The sequence below is a fragment of the Ambystoma mexicanum genome, chromosome 14 (assembly GCF_040938575.1).
Source record: "Ambystoma mexicanum isolate Mex_15411 chromosome 14, UKY_AmexF1_1, whole genome shotgun sequence".
Lineage (NCBI taxonomy): Eukaryota > Metazoa > Chordata > Amphibia > Caudata > Ambystomatidae > Ambystoma > Ambystoma mexicanum.
Window position 1 is genome coordinate 497,742,045 of NC_090940.1, and position 23,906 is coordinate 497,765,950.

A 23,906-nucleotide genomic window follows, 5' to 3' on the forward strand; every position below is an offset into this window, starting at 1 on the left:
AGCTTATGATCCCCTGGGCGTTCACAGGTCTTCTGCTGCAGTGCTCCTCACAACCCGGCGAGAAGTTTTCTCAGGGTCCAGCTCCGCCCACGCCACTCATTTATGGAGCTTCCTCTGCTCCTGAAAGTCTTGGGTGCACGCAGGAGAAAGAGAGGGGAACTTCACTCGCTGCATTCACTTCCCACTGAGCAGGCTCTGCACAATAAGGTGCAGAATACCATGTACATCTCAAAGGGGTCTTTCGCATGGGGACCATTGTCCACATGGCCACCCGAGACATGGTGTCTCCAGACTCCCCTTTGAAGACCCTATCTCTGCAATCAAGATATCACTGTGTCCTTTGACTAGGTTCTGAGCCTTTTGCACGCACCTCATCCACATACATGCCCATCCGGTATCAATGGCAGTTCGCACCTGTAACCATGCACTCGCAAGGGGCTGGGTGGGTGGCTCATGAAGACGTCCACATTCACATATACACCCACCTTTCTAAGTGTTTATAAACACCTTGAAAGTAAGCAAGGAAACCTCTATGCCATCTACAACGGATATCGTCATTGAGCTGCTTGTTACCATGGTTGCTGAATCGGCTCTTCTATTACTCCAAGTAACGGTTAGTCAACTATTGGTTTTTCAAGTGTCATTGTTATCAGTTCTGTACTTTTCGAGTGCTTTTTACTTAATGTACATCTTGTTTTTATTTTCATGTATCTCAATTACCTCACCCTCATCAACCTTTCTATGTATTTTTATCTCTAGAATTACCACATCACATGACAGTGTATTGTTGGAAATGTAATGTTTCTTAATCCATGTTTTCAATGCATGTTTTCTTTAGGTGGCTGATAGGATGTACGAGTAATACATTTCTGCTTGTGGTAGACCAATGATTTTTTACTAATTTGATTGCTGTGATGGTTGGACCAGGTTACAGGGCGGGAGGATAGCACAGCGGCAGCGTGCGCGTCTTGGAAGCAAGACGACACAAAGCTACAACAGGTTCGATCCCCGGGTCCGCGCTTAGAAACCTCTGAGTGTTTAAGCGCGTTATAAATACGTAACTAAGACAAAGAAAAAAAAAAAACACAATTGCACAACTAAGAAAAACTAACAATTCCTGTAACAGCGCCTCGATGCCTGCGGGCTGTGTGAGCGCTTTACAAATGTAAATAAATAAATAAATAAATAAAGGGCATTTTTCAAACTAAAACAAAAATAGTTTCAAAGCTATGTAATGGTTGAATTACTCACTGTAATACTTTATTCATTGTGATCTTTATTTATAATATTTTCTGGATCATCTGGACAATTAAAAAGTACCTTCATGTATCTTTTTGGGTTACCTTAATATCAGCCATGTCAATACTCCTGGCACAGTTATGCATATTTTTCCAAAGAATATGATGTTAATAAGAACATGGTTGTTGAACTGTGGATTTCCATTGTCCGAGATTGAAAGCAGAGCCAAGGATGTCTAGGAGGGTGTGAGGGACAATAGATTCCACGTCTGTAGCGTGCACTTCTTGGAAGATATGTATGAACCATCAAAGTACAATAAAAAGGATTGCCCCAGACTCCTTTGCAAATTACTTCGCAATGCAGTTCACACCGAATTTCAGCACCCACTGATTCAGGTGACTAGTGAACGTTGAAAGATTTATGTATGTTCATATGTACACAATTTGTCTGTAGACATATGTCGTCAAAATGATCACACTATCTATTGAAATAGTGTGTCAAAAGGTAACATGATGAAAGTTTTGGAGTTTTTTGTAATATTGGTTCTGATATTTAATTGCCCAATGTTTCATTGCTATGCAATATTCAGTAGTTTTTAAATGTTACATTTTCTTCTTGAATAAATCCCTACAATAAGGATACACAAATAGCTCAGTGCAATGTGAGCCTTTCTAAAAACCTTAATAGCGTCATCTGATTTTTTTTTTTTGTAAGGTGTTGATTACCATGTCTCTCTTTATGTAGACCACACTGATGGAACTCCAGACCGTTACTACAGAGGAAATTATAGTAACTTCAAATATCTCAATGGTGAGCCCAACCGGCATGCACATAAGCTTATTTACAGTCCATGCAATTGTCTAATTTTTAATACTAATGTATTTTTTTCATTGAACACTCTTATGAATATACTGGCCCTCATTCCGAGTTTGGAGGTAACCACGCTGCTATTTGCGGCATGGTTGCCTCCAAAATTGTTCCGACTCCAGCCTGGTGAATGAAGTAATTACCAGTCCATTCCGAGGTCGGCGGGACTGGTAATTCGCCATTCACCAGGGCCATTCCCCATTCCCATTCGAGCCCCCAAAGGGCTCAATGGGAAGGGGGAAGGTGGCAATAACGTAAATTACGGTACCGTTATTGACCCTGGTGTCCCTTTTGCGGGTCCCCTCCTAAACGCCTGCTAGAAGCAGGCGTTAAGGAAGGACCCGCAAAGGGAACTCGTAGTAGGGCACAAAGGGATTACCAGCACCGGTGTAATTACCGGTGCCCGGTATCCCTTTCCGCCCTACTTGTAATGACCCCCACTGTGCAAAAAGGAACAATATTCAACTTCGACAACTATTCAGGAATCGGCATCACCATCACTCCCCTTTCAAGTCATATTTTTTCATGCTATTCATTTAGATGCGACTATACAATACATTTATACAGTCACATTCAACTTTAAACAAATTGATCATTGTTATTAATTATATTTGATATTGATATAAATTGGCATGTAGGATTGTATCACAAAATTGATTATCTTTTTCATTAAATGTTCTTGCTATATTTCTCTTATATCAATATTATAACAACAATTATTTCGATGAAGGGGGGAATTCAGCAACATACTATTCTTCTATTGCAACAGGTCAGGAGGATGAGGTATGAGACATGTGAATTTATTGAATGATATTAATGATTGTTGATTAATAAACATTTTGTTTAAAAGTAATAAGAAAAGTGATAATTTATTTTACAATTAATAATAATTTTGACAAATTGGAATGCATTCAATCAGCAACCTTGTTGTGTCATTCACCAAAAAACATGCAACACGGACCGTAATCCATAACAAAAACTTTGATTTTCTGAACGTTCTATGTACGTGTTAATAAACTGTTAGTGCCTACCTAAAGCTCAATAGATGCAAATCAGCATTATAGTACAGCATACTTTTGATGGCAACAATTTAATCATTTTGTTTTGCTGCATGACAGTGTAGTGCTAACTAGCACACCAATTCCCTGTGACATCCTTGAAGTTCCCCGGGTGCAATGTCTAATAGTTTTTTTTTTAATGTTAGATCTACACAGTGTTTCACTTTCTCTTCTTAAACAAATTATTTTTTTTATAAATGTTTGACTAAAAAATGTCCAAGTGCTTAACCGTCTGTGTTTTATGTATAACTGATGTTGTAAAGTCGACAATCCTAAAAAACGAAATTCTGAAGATGTTCATTTTGTGATCAAAGAATTTCAACATTACATTGTTTAACTATTAACCTATTTTTGTTGAGTTTGTTATGTACAAGGAGTGTACTACTGAAGAGGTTGAGATTGAAGAGACACATGGACTGCAGGTATACATATGATATTGAAAAAGATCAGTTATCATCTATTTTTATTTTCATGTAATTTTGATTATGTGAGAAGGATTTTTCATATGGAAATTAGGTTCTGTTTGTAATTGTACATGTGTATCTTGAAATGGAAGAGTAAAATGCTTCAAGATATACTAGGAAAACAAGGGTAAACAACATCCAGGCTTTCGTTCTTTTAAATGGGGTTATTTAGAATGGATTTAATGGATATTAGATTTTGAGTTTGAAATTCATGTGTTGAGTAAGTGTGCAATAAATGATGCATGTTTGTTTTTTTAAATCAATTAGAAGACTAGGAAGAAGAAGAACAGAAAGACTCAGACCACACCACTAACAAATGAGGTTGCTTGCAAAACAGATGTCACTTAGCAGGAACCAATGTTTGAGGCTCAGCATGCTTGTCTCAAGCATCAGAGTCAGATACAGATGCCGTGGCCATACTTTGAACAGAATGACACCAGTGAACCCTGGATAGTAATGATGGATCATTTCTACAGCACACAACATCCCTAGAAGTGACAGACAACACAGAAGAGGTTTCAGAATCACTTGCAGGCCTGCTTAAACAATCCACACCCTCTAAAAAAGATACATTTATGAAAGACATAAGGTTCCCTGTTTCCCCAATACATTCTGAAAATCCAGAAATATCACAGACTGAAATCACTGAAGCATCTTCAGGATTGATCGAGGATCCAGACTTCACTCTTCCTAGTGTGGAGGACTTTTCCACCACCTTAGAATCACAAACCACTGTACTGCTGGATGATTGGCTATTAAGGGAACCAAAATATCTTGTATTTGTCTGCTGCACTTCCTACGCTGGGCACTTACATCTGCTGCTCACCCACGAGCACAGGAACTCCAGCACTTACCCCCCCCACTCCCTCTTCCCCTCTACTTTCTCTGCACTTTCACACTCTGAATGCTCACATGGTCTAGTAGGTCGGTCTTTATCCTCCAGTGTATTACATTTTCAATCCCATGTTCCCTTCCTGATGCTTTGAAATACAATTTACTTGTTGTATGATTACTTAACAAATGCACAATAAAAAAAACAAATTAAGAATAAAATGATGCCTACCTCCAAATGCAACTCTTGGTATGACTCTGACTTGGCTGCTTTGAAATGAAAGTGCAAAGCTGCAGAGCGGAAGTGGCTGGCATCTACCTCATCCTATGACAAACTTGGCTGCCGCCTACTTCAAAGGCAATACCGCCTCCCCATCTGCTCCAAGAAGAGGACTCATTACAAGCATGTATCTTTGGAACTACCAAAAACACGGCTGAACTCTTTAAAGTCTGCAAGGAACTTGCAAATCCTACTGCAGTCTCCTCTTCCTCTCCCCCTCCAAGGCCTTCTGCTCTACATTGGCTGCCCACTTCTCCTCCAAAACTTTGGACCTCCTGTCTTCTCTGTCTTCTGCTCCCCCTCTACAGCACCTCACCCACTCTCTCGCTTCACTTGACCCCCCCTCTCCTCTTTCTCTCCCATTGTGCCAAATGAGATTTCAAGAGTCATCCAATCTATTAAAATCTCGTCTAAACATGTGCTCCCCTGCTCCAGAGCATCAAGGATAACATTGCCTCTCTCGTTTCAGCCTTGGCTGACCGCAGCAACCACTCATTTGCCACTGGCTCCTTCCCCCAAACCCCCAAGCACTCTCTTGTGTACCCTCTCCTAAAACAGCCATCTGCTGACCCTTCGTGGCTAACTATCACCCTATCTCCATCACCCCTTTCTTGGGCAAACGTATGGAGAAACTGGTTATCCCCCAAATGACCCTTCACACCAAAATGGCCGGCTGCCTCCACGATCACCAATCCGGTTTTAGGGCTGCCAGAGGTATGAAAATTGCTCTCCAGAATACCCATGATGACCTACTCTCCAGCCTCGATTCCAACTCCCCCTCTGTTCTGATCCTCCTCCATCTCTCTTCTGCCTTTGACACTGTCAACCACTCCATCCTCATAAACTCTCTCTGTGATTTCCTAGGCATTACAGATAGGGCACTGGCGTGGCTTACCTCCTTCCTTTCAAACATACCTTCCCAGGTGCAAATGGGTCCTTTTCTCTCTTCCACCACACTCTCTACCTGTGGCGTCCCCCAAGGCTCCACTCTATTGATATGGCTCTTCAACATCTACCTGGCCCCTCTGGCCTACCTGATCTCCACTTTCACACCTCATTTCCAGTGTTATACAGACACACAACTCTCTGCCAAGCTGCTATCCTCTACCTCCTCCTCCTATCTCATACCAGACTGCCTGACTGCTATTCAGGCATGGTGCTCTGCCAATGACCCATGTCTTAATGCCAATAAAACAGAGATCCTACTCATTGGAATGTCTGCTGTATGTTTTTCCCCTCTCTCTGGCCTCACTCCTTGGGTCCCATCTTCTAACCCACCTGTGAGGCGAACAACCTTGACTCCTCTCTCTCTTTCTCTCCACACATCCTGGACCTTATTTTTTATTCATTTGAGTTTATATAGCGAACTAGCAGTCCAAAGGCATCAAGGCGAGAAGTCCAACTTTCAGCTCCGCCTTCTCAGGGACGTTCTACCTTTCCTCAACTTCCCCCAGATGCTCAATGTCTCCAGGGCCCTTGTTCACTCTAGGCTTGACTACTGCAACAACCTCTTCCTCAATCTGCCTCTTTCCTCCCTTTGCCCCCTCCAACTAATCCAGAATAGTACTGCAAGACTTATCATTCGCCTCAAGCCAAGGGATCGCATCTCTCCTGCCCTAAAATGTCTGCACTGGCTCCAGGGTTACCGCAAGCATCAAATTCAAGACCCGCTGCATCATCCACAGCGCTGTCTGGGGCCTGGGATCTCTTTACATCCAGCTTTCCCATCCTAAATACCTCCCGACCAGAGTCCTTCAGTCCTCTGGCTCAAATTCTCTGAAGGTCAAACGTTTCTCCAAGCAGGAAATGGAGGTAGATCCCTTTCTGCTGCTGGCTCCTCCCTCTGGAATGGGCCTCCTTCCACCCTCTGACTTGAGCCGGAACTTCTAAAGTTCCGGAAACTTTTCAAGACTTTCCTTTTCTCTCGTGCTTCCCTCTCCCCCTCCCTTACTAACTCTGCCTCAGTCGCTATGACCGGGGACTGGTCCCTTCACAGTCATACAGGGGCAAGACCAACCCCCACCAGTCCGCCCTTCATCCTTTGTCAGCACTTGCCCTCTGGCTCCCTTTCCCGGACTAGCCCAACTTGGTCTGCCCTCCGCACTCATCCTCCCATCCCCCTTTTTCCCTGGCACTTGCCTTCTTGGCCCAACCAGCACTCCCCTGCCCCCTTCCATGGGGGCATCCCACTCATGGACTTCTCCCTCTACCCCATCACCCCCTGCACTTACCACCTTCTGAAGCACGTGCATGGTAGGATTGTCACATGGCCAATATAATTGTTTTTTTGTATTTTTTTGTTTTTTTATTGTTATTCCCTTGTCCCCTCTCCCCCATCTTGTCTTTTGGCACCTGGAAACACCAGTGTATAGGCGCCATACAAATGTCACCCCCTGCACTTACCACCTTCTGAAGCACGTGCATGGTAGGATTGTCACATGGCCAATATAATTGTTTTTTTGTATTTTTTTGTTTTTTTATTGTTATTCCCTTGTCCCCTCTCCCCCATCTTGTCTTTTGGCACCTGGAAACACCAGTGTATAGGCGCCATACAAATGTCCAATAAATAAATAAAAATACTGAAGTCCAGGTTTGGGAAGTTCTGAGAGTTTAGTTTATGATGCGTGTGTGCATTCTGCCTGGACTAGGATTTAGGACGGGTGGCGAGGCTCCAGTAAGCAACTCAAGTAGCGACTCAAGACTCAAGTCAAGCACGTGGGCGGGTGCTGTCTGTGGTTGAGGTAGATTGCTAGTGAGAAATACCTTTAATTAATCACGGGAACACATCCAAATATATATAATATACATAGTTTTTTTTGTCTTTTTCAAAAGATTTGCCTTGAACAAAGAAGAACATTACGGTTAGTGACAGATAGGGCCTGATTTGCAAACATGTTTTCAATGGGACTTTCCCATGTTAAAACATTTTTGTAGATTAGGCCCATGTTGTTTTTTTGAAAAACTTCCAAGTGAGGGTATTTTGAAATAATTTGCTCTGGAAGAAGAAGGGGTGGAATTTAGAAGTTTGATCACCTTCATCCATTGAAACACGTTTTGACCAGAGACAGATGTTTTATGCGTAGTTGCACACTAGAAATGACATTGAACATTTATGTTTTATGATCTTAAGATATGATTTGTTCCAAGGTCATCTAAATTAACGCAATGCATAGAGGAGTGAATTGAAGTGTTTTACAATGGTGCAATCCTATCGAAAAACGCTGTGTAAATCAGGCCCACAGTATTAGGTGATGTGTTCTATAGAAGCATGAATTACATATATATATTTGAATTGTGAATGATCATTTTAAAAGCAGTATATTATTCAGTGATAAACTGGACTGTCTGTTTCTCGTGTGATCGTGACCATGCACAGCCCTAAATACATTCTGAATGAGTAGAAATGTCTACTGAACCAACTTAGTGCCAGTAATAGTTTATATTCAACATACACTACACCAGAAGCAGTAGGAGATAGGGACTTGTGTTGAGCAACAACAAGAGCCTAAAAAGAATGTTGAAGAGCCCCCAATTTTTCCTGAATCCATAGGTCAGATGTGTCCCACTGTTTAGGGTGCTTGATTCTGCCATGGCCCTATTGCACTCCCCTCGTTTTGAACTCAGGCAAAATGAGTACCCTGATTATACTCTGCATGCAAACTAGAGTGCAGCACTCATTGTAGTTTGGAATGCTATATTTCCCCGTCTGATATACAGCTATAGCTCCATAATATATTGCAGCGACCTGCCTTTGATGATATCATTTTCCAAATTCACTCAGGCTTTGCTGAACATATTGCTGCAGGAAAAGCAAGGCAACGGCCAGGGTTGGACTGGGAACCAAAAGGGACCCTGGAAATCCTTTTCAAAGAGGCTCGTATTACACATTTTCACAAGTTACCCCCCTCCTCTCCTGTTATTGTAATGGGTTACTCCTCCTGGGAGCATGGTATCTCCCTGTCTCGTGGCTGCGACCACGTGACTGCAATGAATAAAAAGAATGAGCGGCCTCCCGCTCATTTAGTCTTGCGAGTAACGGAGTAGAGTGTCCTGTGTCTTTATTGTGCAGCACCATGCTTGTGCTGCACAGCTGGCTGAGGGCCTGCTCTGCAGGGCCCTCCACCATGGGAGTGCCCATGCCGGGCAACGCTGTCACTCATGGTTGCCTGCCATGCTGGTAAAGCGCCTGGTGGGCAACTCTATATTTGTAAGCCGGTGACCCTGCTGGGCAACTCCGGCGTTGGCTGCTGATGCAGGCCTGGGTGCCCCCAGGCCATGGAAGAGACTGTGTGCTCACAGGCTGACTGGGTGCCCCCGGTCCTGAGATGTCTGATGGGTGCCCCCAGCCTTGAAGTAATGTCAGGTGATCCCGACATAAGCAGGGTGATTCCTGCCTATAATCTGGTTGCGTAATTGCATCCTAGGTGTCTGCTGGGTGCACCCAGCATGTCGGCTGGGTGCCCCCAGCTTTGGTCTGCCTGGCCTGTGTGAGCGCAGGCTAGGACATAACATTGGCAACGAGGATGGTCCAGGGCCCCGGGCTACTGAGGGGCTGTTTCGCTTCCCTTGTGACGGTGAATATGAATATGAAATGCGGCACCAGTGCATGTAACGAGGCAGCGTCGGCCTGCCGAATATGAAGCATATGCACCCCGCGGCATCAGCCGCATGGAGAGGAGTTTGGCCAACCCCACCCCTGAGAAATGGGGCTGCTTCATCCGGGGATAGAGAAGTGTGCTGCCCCTGCGGTGACCGCTGACACCACAGAAGCGTGCCTGCAGTGCGCCAGCAGCCTCCAATGTGATCCGTGGCTGCCGGGATGTGCTCCGATCTGGAGCGAAGAAGTCCTGGCGGTGGCCGCACCTTTCGGGCAACGATCCCGTGTCGCCCAGGGGTAGGGGTATGTGTGCTCAGTGTCGGAGCAAAGGTCAGGGGCATTGGGTTGACACAGCGTACCCGGGCCAAACGGTGGTGGTGTTGGAAGGGATTGAAAAAAAATAATGCAAAATGGACCCTACCGGCATGGAAAGCAAAGTGCTCCACGTCAGAGCAAAAGATAAGGACCAGGTCATCTGCAGTGAGGGTGAACATGGCAAAAAGGTACTACAACGCCACTGCTGAATTGGCCGTGCACATGGAAGCAATCTGGGTGGGCAAATAGCCTTGTGGCCTAGTGCAATTCCCGGGCCCACTGGTGGTGACTAAAAACAAAAAAAAGAAAAGCAGAAGGAAAAGGAAAGGGAAATAACACAGGAAGGTTGCAGCTCTTATGAGTGCTTGCACGCCCTCCTAGGCCTGTAGCTCAGACACCCTGCCATCTGTGTCTCCCTGCCAACAGCCCCAATGTAAAAGAGGACGTGTGAAGGGTGGCCTGTCATCTGTCAACGGTACCCTGCCATTGGTTTGCCTCCAATGTACATGAACTAGGCTGATGTGGCCCCTGGGTCCCCCCAAGTACGGCTTTGCCGGCCCCTGAACTAGGGAGCTTGACCTGAATGGATGCTGGCAAAGGCATGAACTGGCTTCCCGCAACTCCACGAGTGTGTAAGTTGGACACCATAGACATCCCCATGAAGGCTGGGAGCCTGCAAACCGGGACGTGCTTAAAATGGCCCAGTCAATGGGCAATGTGAAGTTGTGAACATCAGGATGTGTGGACATGCTTTACGTGGTGCCAGGGCTCTCATTGGTGTTTTCAGTGGCTTTAGATCTTGAACACCCAGGTTAATAAAGGGTCTTTTAAAACGTTATGAAACCCCAAACATACCACCAACCCTGTCTCCCCCAGTAAGTGTGTAATCGTCAGAGCATAAATGTAAGTGGCCTTGATGTCCAGTGATGGTTGTCATTTGGTTGTTCCCTATGGAAAAGGAGGAGTGTAATGGATTACCCCTCCTGGGAGCATGGTATCTCCCCGTCTCGTGGCTGCGACCACGTGACTGCAATGAATAAAAAGAATGAGCGGCCTCTCGCTCATTTTGTCTTGCGAGTAACAGAGCAGAGTGTCCTGTGTCATTATTGTGCAGCACCATGCTGGTGCTGCGCATCTGGCTGAGGGCCTGCCCTGCAGGGCCCTCCACCATGACAGTGCCCGTGCCAGGCAACGCTGTCACTCATGGTTGCCTGCCATGCTGGTAGAGCCCCTGCTGGGCAACTCTATCTCTGGAAGCCGGTGCCCCTGCTGGGCAAATCCGGCGTTGGCTGCTGATGCAGGCCTGGGTGACCCCAGGCCATGGAGGAACCCGTGTGCTCAAGGGCTGACTGGGTGCCCCCGGTCCCGAGATGTCTGCTGGGTACACTCAGACTTGAAGCAATATCGGGTGATCCCGGTAATCCGGTTGTGTGATCCTAGGTGTCTGCTGGCTGCCCCCAGCATGTCGTTTGAGTGCCCCCAGCTTTGGTCTGCCTGGCCTGCGGGACACAGGCCAGGACATAACAGTTATGGGGTGAGAACATTTGAAAATAAAATGTGTTACCACACGAAGGAGGTCCAGGGTGCAGAGCAGGGCTGGACTGGGAACTAAAAAAAGGCCCTGTAAATAATTACTGGGGACCAAAATAAAGTTCAAAGTGGCCCCATATGACACATTTTCAGCAAGCCCAATGCTTTTCCTTTGAGAAAATTTGAAAATACCACAGAAATTAGGCCCAGGGTGCAGAGGCCCACTGGGAAATCTCCAGAGTTCCCTACAGGCCAGTCCACCCCTGGTGCAGAGACCGACAGGGAAATAATATCCAGAGTTCCATATAGGCCAGTCCACCTCTGCCAACAGCAATAATAATGATAATACTCATATATCTGTGCGGTTCACACCAAATACGTACCCTTCTTTGAACTCTGTGGTCAAAAGTATCACCCCATTCACTGGTGCTCAATGTATCTGCTTCTGAAAGCAGAAGTGCTGTGATGGGTTTCAAACATGTGACTGCAGATTTGCACACAGATCTCTGAAGCAAGCGCCAAACTCCTACTGAACTACAGTGTCTGGCCAGCATGCTCAACTGCCTGCAATCACTCAGGCTTCAAGGCACTGATTAAATCAGGAAACGTACGACGCTTAATGACACTTGTCATAATGAAACGTTTTACGAATTTGCTTTTCATCGTCCATGTCAATCTACCCTGTGTCATGCCAAATGTTAGTGTGGGGAGCAGATGCGCGTATTGACCCCCATTAAACTTTCCTGCACTGAACAGGTGATATAGTCCCCTGGAAACACACAGCGTTTACAGGGGGCGCATGAACTAGACATCGAGATGAAGAGAGGCCTGTGTTTTGCGTCCAGCGGCGCCTCGCAGTAAAACGCCGACTGCGCGCGAGAGGGAGGAGCAGCCGCTGCCTTTTGCTCTGATCTCTCCCTTTTTCAAATGAAGGGATCATGTCCAGGGGTCTTTTCTCATAAGCCCGCAGTACTTAGAAGCCTTTTTCTCCCACTCTTAATTTGCCTGGGGCAAGGCTTTCATCTCGCCTTTTAGCCACGAGGCACCTGCTAAAATATTCATCGGCAGAAATTGTGCCATGGGTTTTTTTCCCCATTTGTCCGGCTTCTGTGTCATTAAAATAAAGGCTGAGTGGAGCGAAAATAAGATTTGACACAGAATAATGCTATTCGCTGGAACTTTTTTTTTTTGCAGTAGGCAATTAACCCGTTTCGTCACAGGAATTTGAATGCCGCACAATGGCGAGCCTTTGTGGGCGCCCTTTATGGTTCGAAGAATGGACACGGGTATTATATGTTCACTTAAGGAGACCATTTTAATGATGAGCCCTCTTTAAAGAGGGGCGCGGGGGCTTTACCTGTAGACGCCGCCGCGCAGCCCACAGTCAAACATCTTTGGAAGAATCGTCAAATGGAAGCTGGTGCCTTGGGTTCTTCAATAGTGCCTGACATTAACTAGGCACTAAATACGACTAGCAGCGCGAGCACCATTCTGCAAATGAACGCCGTGTATTTTCAAATGCCAGATGATTAAGACGCCATTTGAGGCATGTAATGTCACGCGGAAGCGCCGTTCCCAACGGCTGATTTTTGATTGTTGCCATGTGACAGGTTATATAATGCGCAGGTTCAGAAAAAAATGGCGATTCTGTTCAAAGAGTATTTACAGTGCAATGGTGTGTGTGTGTGTTTTCTAAGCACGTCGGACCCTTACGGCTCAATACAAATCATCCTTCCGTGCCATTAAAAAAAACGGCCAGAAATTCAGTGTAATGAGCTTTTGCATTTTGCTTTTCAGCGGACTTTTCTTTGCGACCGTCCATACGTATGTAAGTCTGATGTTTTGCAGTAAGCCAAACGTGTTTAATTCTCTGTCGATTTCCTATTTATTTTTAGAATAAGAGCTTTTCCAAAAGGTTCTGCAATTTTCGTGACCACCACGACCCAGCTGAAATTCGAGTGATTTGAGTTATCCCCAAGCTAGTTCACCCAGGCCAACTTGGGAGAAACTGTAAAGGGCTCGAGAAGCTAGTCAAGAGTAAGCTGGTGGAATTTGTTATGTTGAGGGGTGTAAAGGTGTCCTTGATTTGACCGTGGAAGTAAACCTAAACTATTCCAGTACGTTTTTACCAATGCTTACCCTGGACAAATGTTTACACAAATGTGCAGATGTAACACACCGTTCGGAAGGGCTACACATGAAACAATCCAATAGATGTCAGGTCACCAAAAGAACACAAGAAGATTCTGTAACAGGTGTTGATGCTGACTGTCCCCATAGAAAAAGCAGCAAGCCTTGCTCAACGCATTGATTTTTTTCAGTCTGTCTAAAAAGCCGACCAGCTTTAACCGCAATTGTGAAGCCTTCAGAGTACTTTTTGGGCATTGTCCCTTCAGCTTAAATTTCAGGCTCTATCCCTATGACGCCTTAGATGAATTGCCGTGGAAGGCTCGAAACACGTGATAGTCTGTTGCTTGTACTAAACCTTGGACTTTAAAGGGTGTTCTTTCACACAAATTACTTGGACTCCCGATTTTTATTTTGCTATACTTGGCGCAGTGAAGCTGGGACTTGTTTGTGTTGCATCTGTACTTACCTCGGCGGAATCATACTGGCAGTATCTCCACACTACCCAGATACCTGCAGCCTTGACGCTCTTTGTCTAATTCATACTTACAAGCGCTGTGGATCGTGACTTGTTCTGCCAATTTGTTCCGTCCTCACTTTACATAGTGGCTTCGTCAGTTGCTAGTTCATGGTGCATGCCCATCTGCATTTTATCCTAATTCTATATACTGAGTGACAATACTGTTGGAGTGTCTTTTGAGGTGTCAATGGGCAGTCAGGCCACCGGGCAACTCTATAGAAACGGTGGCCCTTAATTTGTGCCATGACATAGTTGTTAACTGACGTAATATTGCTTAGCTCATCATCATACAAATGGCATAGTAAGACATGGAAGCTGGAGAAAGAATATTTTACAAGGGTCTAGACAAACAAATGTGACCAACTGTGATGACATGAGAACAATAACTCCACCAAACAATTCTACTTCCTAGCCCAATAGACAGCACATCTTGGAATAACTCCAGCACCAAAACAAAACAGGTTACATAATGGGAACTCGAAAGGTCTGATCTGCTTCACTGCTTTCAAAAGTTATCATTGTCATGAAGTCGATAAAGCCCTTCTTTCATACAACAGGTCACTCTAGCTGGCATAATGATTTGTGAAAAATTGACCAACACACAAGTAACGTCACCACTTGTAGAGGATTAGCAAGACTTTCATTTCTTCTTCAGTGTCACTTGCATGAGCTATGCAGTAGATGTCCATTTCCCCACATAATGCACCTCTCTCTTCAACTCACTTTGCTCCTAAGCCTCAGTCACTTCCTGAATACATTTTGACTGTGGGGGTGAGTCAATTTGACTCTATGGCCAATTTATTGATTGCGCGCCGCTCAATCCACTTCTTGCCCACTATTTCCTTCTGTGCTTCACTGGACTTCCTATGCCAACTTTATTTATTGTTCCATTCACCTAATTTTAATGAAAGCAAAACTGTAATATGCGCACATTGTTTTCTAAAACAATTTTATGAGGTTACCGTTCAAATAGAAAGTCAATATTTGAGAGGGACCATCAGCTGCATATATGTTCGAGCATGGCATGTTCACTTGAGAATGTGATAATAGCCATTTCGGGACACGTTAACCAGAATAAAGCACTTATTTATAGCCTCCCCTGGTGCCACCAAACGGATTTATTTGATGACAGGAAAGAATTGTCTGGGCAAGAATGCACAACAGATAAAGAAGACATATTTGGAAGCCACAAAGCCAACAACAAATACCATAGGAAAATTGTGGAAATTATGCATACAAATAAAGCGACGGGTGGTATGACCAATCAGGGCTGGCTTCTTTATGTCTCTTTCGCTCTGGAGGAAGCCACAAAATCCAATAATAATAGCACATTTTCGAGGTCAGTCTATCTTGGACCTAAAAACTCCACAATGAGAATGAGACAGGAATCTCATGTTGCCCCGTCTATATGAGTGAACCATATTTTGTATATATACTGAGACTAATCGATAGGCCTGCTAAATTAATCTCAAGTTGATTGTGTTTGTCATTCTGGAAATGGAGGAATGTTCCTTTTTAGAAGTTTCAAAAACCCTTTATCTTTAAACCCCCAATAAGAGTCCAGACCCAGAAGCCACTCTTTTGTATCCGCTGAAATATAACACAGATCTGTGTCTCCCATTCTAACTAGAGTATTTATCTACTTAGAAGGAATCAAGCTTTGCTTGTCCCCATTGTTTAGAAGGGAAACAGGAATTCTCCAAGGTCTTATCACCTGATGTATCTAATAAATACAATTTTTCAAAAATATTTGGAAATTCGATTTACCCTACATTACCTGAAAGTGCTTTTATTAACAATATACGGGTAGGGATAACAGGGCTTCACGGAGGGACTATGAGTAGCAGACAATAAACCTATATTTCTTTTACATGAGTACTTCTATTTAAAATCAAGTCCTGTTTCTCTGATTTATAGACCTAACCTCTTCCTTTGATATAATCAAAAGGCTGAGGCGTGGAGGTCCTTATATTACCAAAATCTCCTCTTGCCCCTTCTGAATGTTCAACAATTGCGCCACCCGGAAACCAAATCTAAATTTTGCTCTGGCTCTGATGGAGAATGCACTGACACTTTTCCAGTAAGAAGGGGTATCCACCAGGGTTGTCATTTACACCAACTCCTTACAGCGGGAATTGGTTGGAGAGATCTGAGCACTACACTTGAGCTATGCTGACACCCCCACTGGGCTCTCACTATTATTGCCATCAAATCCAAACGTTTAACAGTGGGCTCAACACAAAACTGCTCTCACAATGTTTATACAAGTGGGCTCAAACTAGAGAGAGTAAGCATGTTTTCTGATTTAGGTGTCTCTTTTACAGAAAATCCTAGAGGAACTGTTCAAATGCAAAAATAATCAAAAGCTAGCACTCATGTAAATGGGGCCCTGGTGCAGTTTCCCAGATACTTGAGCAAACAGTCCCCTAAGCCCCTACAGCGTGTTTATTAGACCGAATCACAGGAAATTATTCTCAACAGATCAGAACTACTGTATTTTGACAATCCTGCCCTGCACCGGAAGATTATAGAGCAGTTCTTCAAAAGAGCACTGAATGTATTTAATACATCCCCATATCCATCAAATTAAAGCAGGGCTTCTTTTTCAGATGATGTTAGGCTGAGGCCAATGTCAGTCTGGATGTCGGTCTGGAATAATTCGTCCGCCAGTTTGTCTAGGACATGGGTGCACAACATACGGCCCGCGGGCCAGTTGCGGCCCGCCATGCTCTTTTGTCCGGCCCGCGAGGCACAAAGACTTTCCTAATGGAGGGCGGCCCGCGGCCGCCCTCCATTAGGAAAGTCTTTGTTGTCTTCCAGGCCAGACAAAACAGTGGCCGTCATTGGCTCAGCACACATGCACCACGTTGCTCCTACGAGCCACGTAGTGTGTGTGTGCTGACCCAATGGAGGGCCAGCACTACGGCTGGCGTGGTCCATAAGGCTTGATGCCGGAAGGCATTTCAGCCTTGGAACACGCCAGCTGTAGTACGATTCCAGCGTTCCTGCTTACCTGCCGCTTACCTGCCTTCCAGCACGTCTCCGGTAAGTGGTCTGTTTGCGTTTGTGTGTCGGGTCTGTTTTACTTTATGTTTGTGTGTGTATGTTGCGATGGGAGGGGATGGGGGGTGTCGGATGTGTATGAATGTTGGAATTTGAATGCATTTTATGTGTATGTTGAGATGCGTAGGTGAGGGGGTGTCGGATGTGTATGAATGTTGGAATTTGAATGTATTTTGTGTGTGTGTTGAGATGCGGGGGTGGGTGTCGGATGTGTATGAATGTTGGAATTTGAATGCATTTTATGTGTATGTTGAGATGCGGGGGTGGGGGGGGTGTCGGATGTGTATGAATGTTGGAATTTGAATGTATTTTGTGTGTGTGTTGAGATGCGGGGGTGGGTGTCGGATGTGTATGAATGTTGGAATTTGAATGCATTTTATGTGTATGTTGAGATGCGGGGGTGGGGGGGGTGTCGGATGTGTATGAATGTTGGAATTTGAATGCATTTTATGTGTGTGTTGAGATGCGGGGGTGGGTGTCGGATGTGTATGAATGTTTGAATTTGAATGCATTTTATGTGTATGTTGAGATGCGGGGGTGGGGGGGTGTCGGATGTGTATGAATGTTGGAATTTGAATGTATTTTGTGTGTGTGTTGAGATGCGGGGGTGGGTGTCGGATGTGTATGAATGTTGGAATTTGAATGCATTTTATGTGTGTGCTGAGATGCGGGGGTGGGGGGGTGTCGGATGTGTATGAATGTTGGAATTTGAATGCATTTTATGTGTATGCTGAGATGCGGGGGTGGGTGTCGGATGTGTATGAATGTTTGAATTTGAATGCATTTTATGTGTATGTTGAGATGCGGAGGTGGGGGGGTGTCGGATGTGTATGAATGTTGGAATTTGAATGTAATTTGTGTGTGTGTTGAGATGCGGGGGTGGGTGTCGGATGTGTATGAATGTTGGAATTTGAATGCATTTTATGTGTGTGTTGAGATGCGGGGGTGGGGGGGTGTCGGATGTGTATGAATGTTGGAATTTGAATGCATTTTATGTGTATGCTGAGATGCGGGGGTGGGGGGGTGTCGGATGTGTATGAATGTTGGAATTTGAATGCATTTTATGTGTATGCTGAGATGCGGGGGTGGGTGTCGGATGTGTATGAATGTTGGAATTTGAATGCATTTTATGTGTATGTTGAGATGCGGGGGTGGGGGGTGTCGGATGTGTATGAATGTTGGAATTTGAATGCATTTTATGTGTATGTTGAGATGCGGGGGTGGGGGGGTGTCGGATGTGTATGAATGTTGGAATTTGAATGCATTTTGTGTGTGTGTTGAGATGCGGGGGTGGGTGTCAATTGTGTATGAATGTTGGAATTTGAATGCATTTTATGTGTATGTTGAGATGCGGGGGTGGGTGTCGGATGTGTATGAATGTTGGAATTTGAATGCATTTTATGTGTATGTTGAGATGCGGGGGTGGGGGGTGTCGGATGTGTATGAATGTTGGAATTTGAATGCATTTTATGTGTATGTTGAGATGCGGGGGTGGGGGGGTGTCGGATGTGTATGAATGTTGGAATTTGAATGTATTTTGTGTGTGTGTTGAGATGCGGGGGTGGGTGTCGGATGTGTATGAATGTTGGAATTTGAATGCATTTTATGTGTATGTTGAGATGCGGGGTGGGGGGTGTGTCTGATGTGTGTGAATGTTTGTATTTGAATGTATTTTGTGTGTATGTTGAGATGCGGGGGTGGGGGTGGGTGTCGGATGTGTATGAATGTTTTGATTTGAATGTTTTTTGTGTGCTGAGTTGGGGGGGTGGGGGTTCGGGTCTGTATGGGTGCATGTTTGTGTGTGTGCTGAGTTGGGGTTGGGGGGGTTCGGGTCTGTGTGTGTGCTGATTTGGGGGGTGGGGGTTCAGGTCTGTATGGGTGCATGTGTGTGCTGAGTTGGGGGGTGGGGGGTTCGGGTCTGTATGTGTGCATGTGTGTGTGCTGAGTTGGGGGGTGGGGGTTCGGGTCTGTAAGGGTACATGTGTGTGCGCTGTGTTGGGGGGTGGGGGTTCGGGTCTGTAAGGGTGCATGTGTGTGTGCTGAGTTGGGGGGTGGGGGGTTCAGGTCTGTATGGGTGCATGTGTGTGTGCTGAGTTGGGGGTGGGGGGTTCGGGTCTGTATGGGTGCATGTGTGTGTGCTGAGTTGGGGGGTGGGGGTTCGGGTCTGTAAGGGTACATGTGTGTGCGCTGTGTTGGGGGGTGGGGGGTTTGGGTCTGTAAGGGTACATGTGTGTGTGCTGAGTTGGGGTTGGGGGGGTTCGGGTCTGTGTGTGTGCTGATTTGGGGGGTGGGGGTTCAGGTCTGTATGGGTGCATGTGTGTGCTGAGTTGGGGGATGGGGGGTTCGGGTCTGTATGGGTGCATGTGTGTGTGCTGAGTTGGGGGGTGGGGGGTTCGGGTCTGTATGGGTGCATGTGTGTGTGCTGAGTTGGGGGTGGGGGGTTCGGGTCTGTAAGGGTGCATGTGTGTGTGCTGAGTTGGGGGGTGGGGGGTTCGGGTCTGTAAGGGTACATGTGTGTGTGCTGAGTTGGGGGGTGGGGGTTCGGGTCTGTAAGGGTACATGTGTGTGCGCTGTGTTGGGGGGTGGGGGGTTTGGGTCTGTAAGGGTGCATGTGTGTGTGCTGAGTTGGGGGGTGGGGGGTTCAGGTCTGTATGGGTGCATGTGTGTGTGCTGAGTTGGGGGGTGGGGGGTTCGGGTCTGTATGGGTGCATGTGTGTGCTGAGTTGGGGGGTGGGGGGTTCGGGTCTGTAAGGGTGCATGTGTGTGTGCTGAGTTGGGGGGTGGGGGGTTCGGGTCTGTAAGGGTGCATGTGCGTGTGCTGAGTTGGGGGGTGGGGGGTTCGGGTCTGTAAGGGTGCATGTGTGTGTGCTGAGTTGGGGGGTGGGGGGTTCAGGTCTGTATGGGTGCATGTGTGTGTGCTGAGTTGGGGGGTGGGGGGTTCGGGTCTGTATGGGTGCATGTGTGTGTGCTGAGTTGGGGGGTGGGGGGTTCGGGTCTGTAAGGGTGCATGTGTGTGTGCTGAGTTGGGGGGTGGGGGGTTCGTGTCTGTAAGGGTGCATGTGTGTGTGCTGAGTTGGGGGGTGGGGGGTTCGGGTCTGTATGGGTGCATGCTTGAGAATGTGTGTGCTGCGTTGGGGGCGGGGGGTTCGGGTCTGTATGGGTTCATGCTTGAGAATGTGTGTGCTGCGTTGTGGGCGGGGGTTCGGGTCTGTATGGGTGCATGCTTGAGAGTGTGTTTGGGGTATAGTGTTTGGTTGGGGGCGAGGGGCCATGGGGCATAGTGTTTGGTTGGGGGTGAGGGACAGGGGGCATAGTGTTTGCTTGGTGGGTGAGGGACAGGGGGCATAGTGTTTGCTTGGTGGGTGAGGGACAGGGGGCATAGTGTTTGCTTGGTGGGTGAGGGACAGGGGGCATAGTGTTTGCTTGGTGGGTGAGGGACAGGGGGCATAGTGTTTGCTTGGTGGGTGAGGGACAGGGGGCATAGTGTTAAGTTGGGGGTGGGAGCCATGGGGCATAGTGTTTGGTTGGGGGTGAGGGGGCCATGGGGCATAGTGTTTGGTTGGGGGTGAGGGGGCAATGGGGCATAGTGTTTGGTTGGGGGTGAGGGACAGGGGGCATAGTGTTTGGTTGGGGGTGGGGGCCATGGGGCATAGTGTTTGGTTGGGGGTGAGGGGCCCATGGGGCATAGTGTTTGGTTGGGGGTTAGGGGGGTGAGGGGGCCCTGGGGCATAGTGTTTGGTTGGGGGTGAGGGACAGGGGACATAGTGTTTGCTTGGTGGGTGAGGGACAGGGGACAGTGTTTGCTTGGTGGGTGAGGGACAGGGGGCATAGTGTTAAGTTGGGGGTGGGAGCCATGGGGCATAGTGTTTGGTTGGGGGTGAGGGGGCCATGGGGCATAGTGTTTGGTTGGGGGTGAGGGACAGGGGGCATAGTGTTTGCTTGGTGGGTGAGGGACAGGGGGCATAGTGTTTGCTTGGTGGGTGAGGGACAGGGGGCATAGTGTTTGCTTGGTGGGTGAGGGACAGGGGGCATAGTGTTAAATTGGGGGTGGGAGCCATGGGGCATAGTGTTTGGTTGGGGGTGAGGGGGCCATGGGGCATAGTGTTTGGTTGGGGGTGAGGGGGCCATGGGGCATAGTGTTTGGTTGGGGGTGAGGGACAGGGGGCATAGTGTTTGGTTGGGGGTGGGGGCCATGGGGCATAGTGTTTGGTTGGGGGTGAGGGGCCCATGGGGCATAGTGTTTGGTTGGGGGTTAGGGGGGTGAGGGGGCCATGGGGCATAGTGTTTGGTTGGGGGTGAGGGACAGGGGGCATAGTGTTTGCTTGGTGGGTGAGGGACAGGGGGCATAGTGTTAAGTTGGGGGTGGGAGCCATGGGGCATAGTGTTTGGTTGGGGGTGAGGGGGCCATGGGGCATAGTGTTTGGTTGGGGGTGAGGGACAGGGGGCATAGTGTTTGCTTGGGGGGTGAGGGGCAGGGGGCATAGTGTTTGGTTGGGGGTGGGGGCCATGGGGCATAGTGATTGGTTGGGGGTGAGGGGTCCATGGGGCATAGTGTTTGGTTGGGGGTGAGGGGGCCCATGGGGCATAGTGTTTGGTTGGGGGTGAGGGGGCCCATGGGGCATAGTGTTTGGTTGGGGGTGAGGGGACCATGGGGCATAGTGTTTGGTTGGGGATGAGGGGGCCATGGGGCATAGTGTTTGGTTGGGGATGGGAGCCATGGGGCATAGTGTTTGGTTGGGGGTGAGGGGACCATGGGGCATAGTGTTTGGTTGGGGATGGGAGCCATGGGGCATAGTGTTGCACTCCAAGAGTGAACTCAATAATAAAGCTAAAACAGGCACAGTTAGGAGATGTACATCCTTTGCTTTTTTGAGGAAACCTGACTCAACGAAGGCCATACTCCTCTTGTGTAACCCAAACAGCAAACTATAGCAGTCCAAAATAACGGAATGTCCAATCAAGGGTCAATAAAATATATATAATTTAATTAAACAGACGATATAAGACGATATACAATAACTAAATCGAAATAAATGATAGCAATGGAAAATGTGTAGTACAAAATCTAAGTTTGAAATGCAATAAAAATCGTTACCCCTCAAAAACATCTTTTTCCATGTGTTTAATACAAATTGGGGGTTGAAAAAGCCTCCTGACATGTCCCGCCTACCGCCCCGCCCACTTTTACTTTTCGGCCCACTATAGCCCTCATGTAAGGTACTTTCGGCCCTCTGTCAAAATCAGTTGTGCACCCCTGGTCTAGGAGAATTCTGATTGAGTTTCATCAGAGACTGTGCATGAAGAATTCCATGGCTGGATTATATCGAACAAGCTTCTGCAACAATAAACTGTGGTCACTAGTTTTCCTCACCCACTGAAATGGAGAGTACAGGAAAGCTGTTAATGGCTTACCCCATCTGTCATCAGAAAAAGAAAGAGTGAATGTTGAAGTCACTCACTTCTGTCAATTCTGCCCTGATTTGGAAGAATTTGTATTGCCCCTCATGTCCTTCTCACTGTAATACACATTATTTCATGCCACTATGTTGGTTCCCGTCTTAAGATCACATGTGTTTAGACAAGTAACACTGACCCATATTTCGGAAGTGACTGCAGCATAGGCTTTGCAACTGTTCTTGACTGAAATGTTACGATTGGGGCGGGGGGGGGGGCATACCAGCATTCTTAGACCGAAAACATAGTGTTCCATTCTTTAATCCCCTTTCCTTCTTTTTTATATTTTGAACATCAATTGACTCTACATTTTACAATTTAGCATTGCATTATAACTGTATTTTATTGTTGGAATTATTACAGGGAATGATTGACTTTGATCAATCGATGATGAATTGTTTAATGTATGTTGATTAAACTAATTTAAGCACTTCCACTTTAAAGTACACCTAGGTGCTGCTTATATGAATCCTGGGGCAGAATCTTTGATGGCAGCAGTAGCAGTGTGGGATCAATATCCTTGATAGCGAATGCACTCCTTTTTTGGACTTTTTCAGCAGCGACCCTGCTCCATGCATTGACTATACTTTTTTCACAAAAAAACTGTCATGACGGATCTTATGCTCCTTCTCCATTTGGCCTCAAGTATAGGCGGCTCTCTTGGAACCCCTGCACCCCCACCACAGTATTTACACTCTATCATGATCTCCACACTCTCCCCATAGTGCAGCTCACAATACTCACAGATGTGCAAAGTCCAAGTATACAAAATGACAAGCACCTATTGCTTCATGGGCTTAGGAAGAAAGTTAGACAGCTTGGATATTTCAACTACTTAATTGCACAAGGAAAGGACAATTAGAAGCTGCTGTTCATTATTTGAACAATACAAGAATTGGTAAGTAAAAATGGTTTGGTAGCTTTTCCAGGTAGGTTTAGGAGCAGTCTATTAATCCTGATGCCAGGGGAAAGTCTACTTCTGCCCTTTGTCCCGTTTGGATTCCATTCTATTATATGTTACCAATCTGCCCCCAAAGAAGGAGAATATCTATAACAAAATGCATGTTGGCTCTGCACAGCCCTAACAGCTAGGTCACATTGCCTCTGCATAAGAAGGTGCATTTGGGCCATGTTGTACTGCATGGGTGAGAGGTAGCGTGAGCACAAGGTAGACCCACGTTCCGCCTGTATAGTTCTGAATCACTGAGGAAACTAAAAGGTGATGAATGAATGCGCCTGGTATAACATTTCCTAACCAGTTCTACTGGGAAAGATCACATTCACTTCTTTAGCTTGCCTGTGCTATACAGAAGTTCACCAACCATGTGCCAATACATGCTGATCGCCACCTCCAGCAGGAGCAGGCACTGACACTCTGGCCTTGTTCACATTGCACTGGAACACAAGCAACTCCAGCCCTGATTTGGCCATACTGGGCCTTATCAGTGATGTGAAACTGAAATACTTAGCCACGAGCATAACCAGAACAAACATATTTCTGTACATTTAAAATATAAGAACCACTGGAATCTTTCAGCTCCCTGAAACAGAAAGGGGGAGA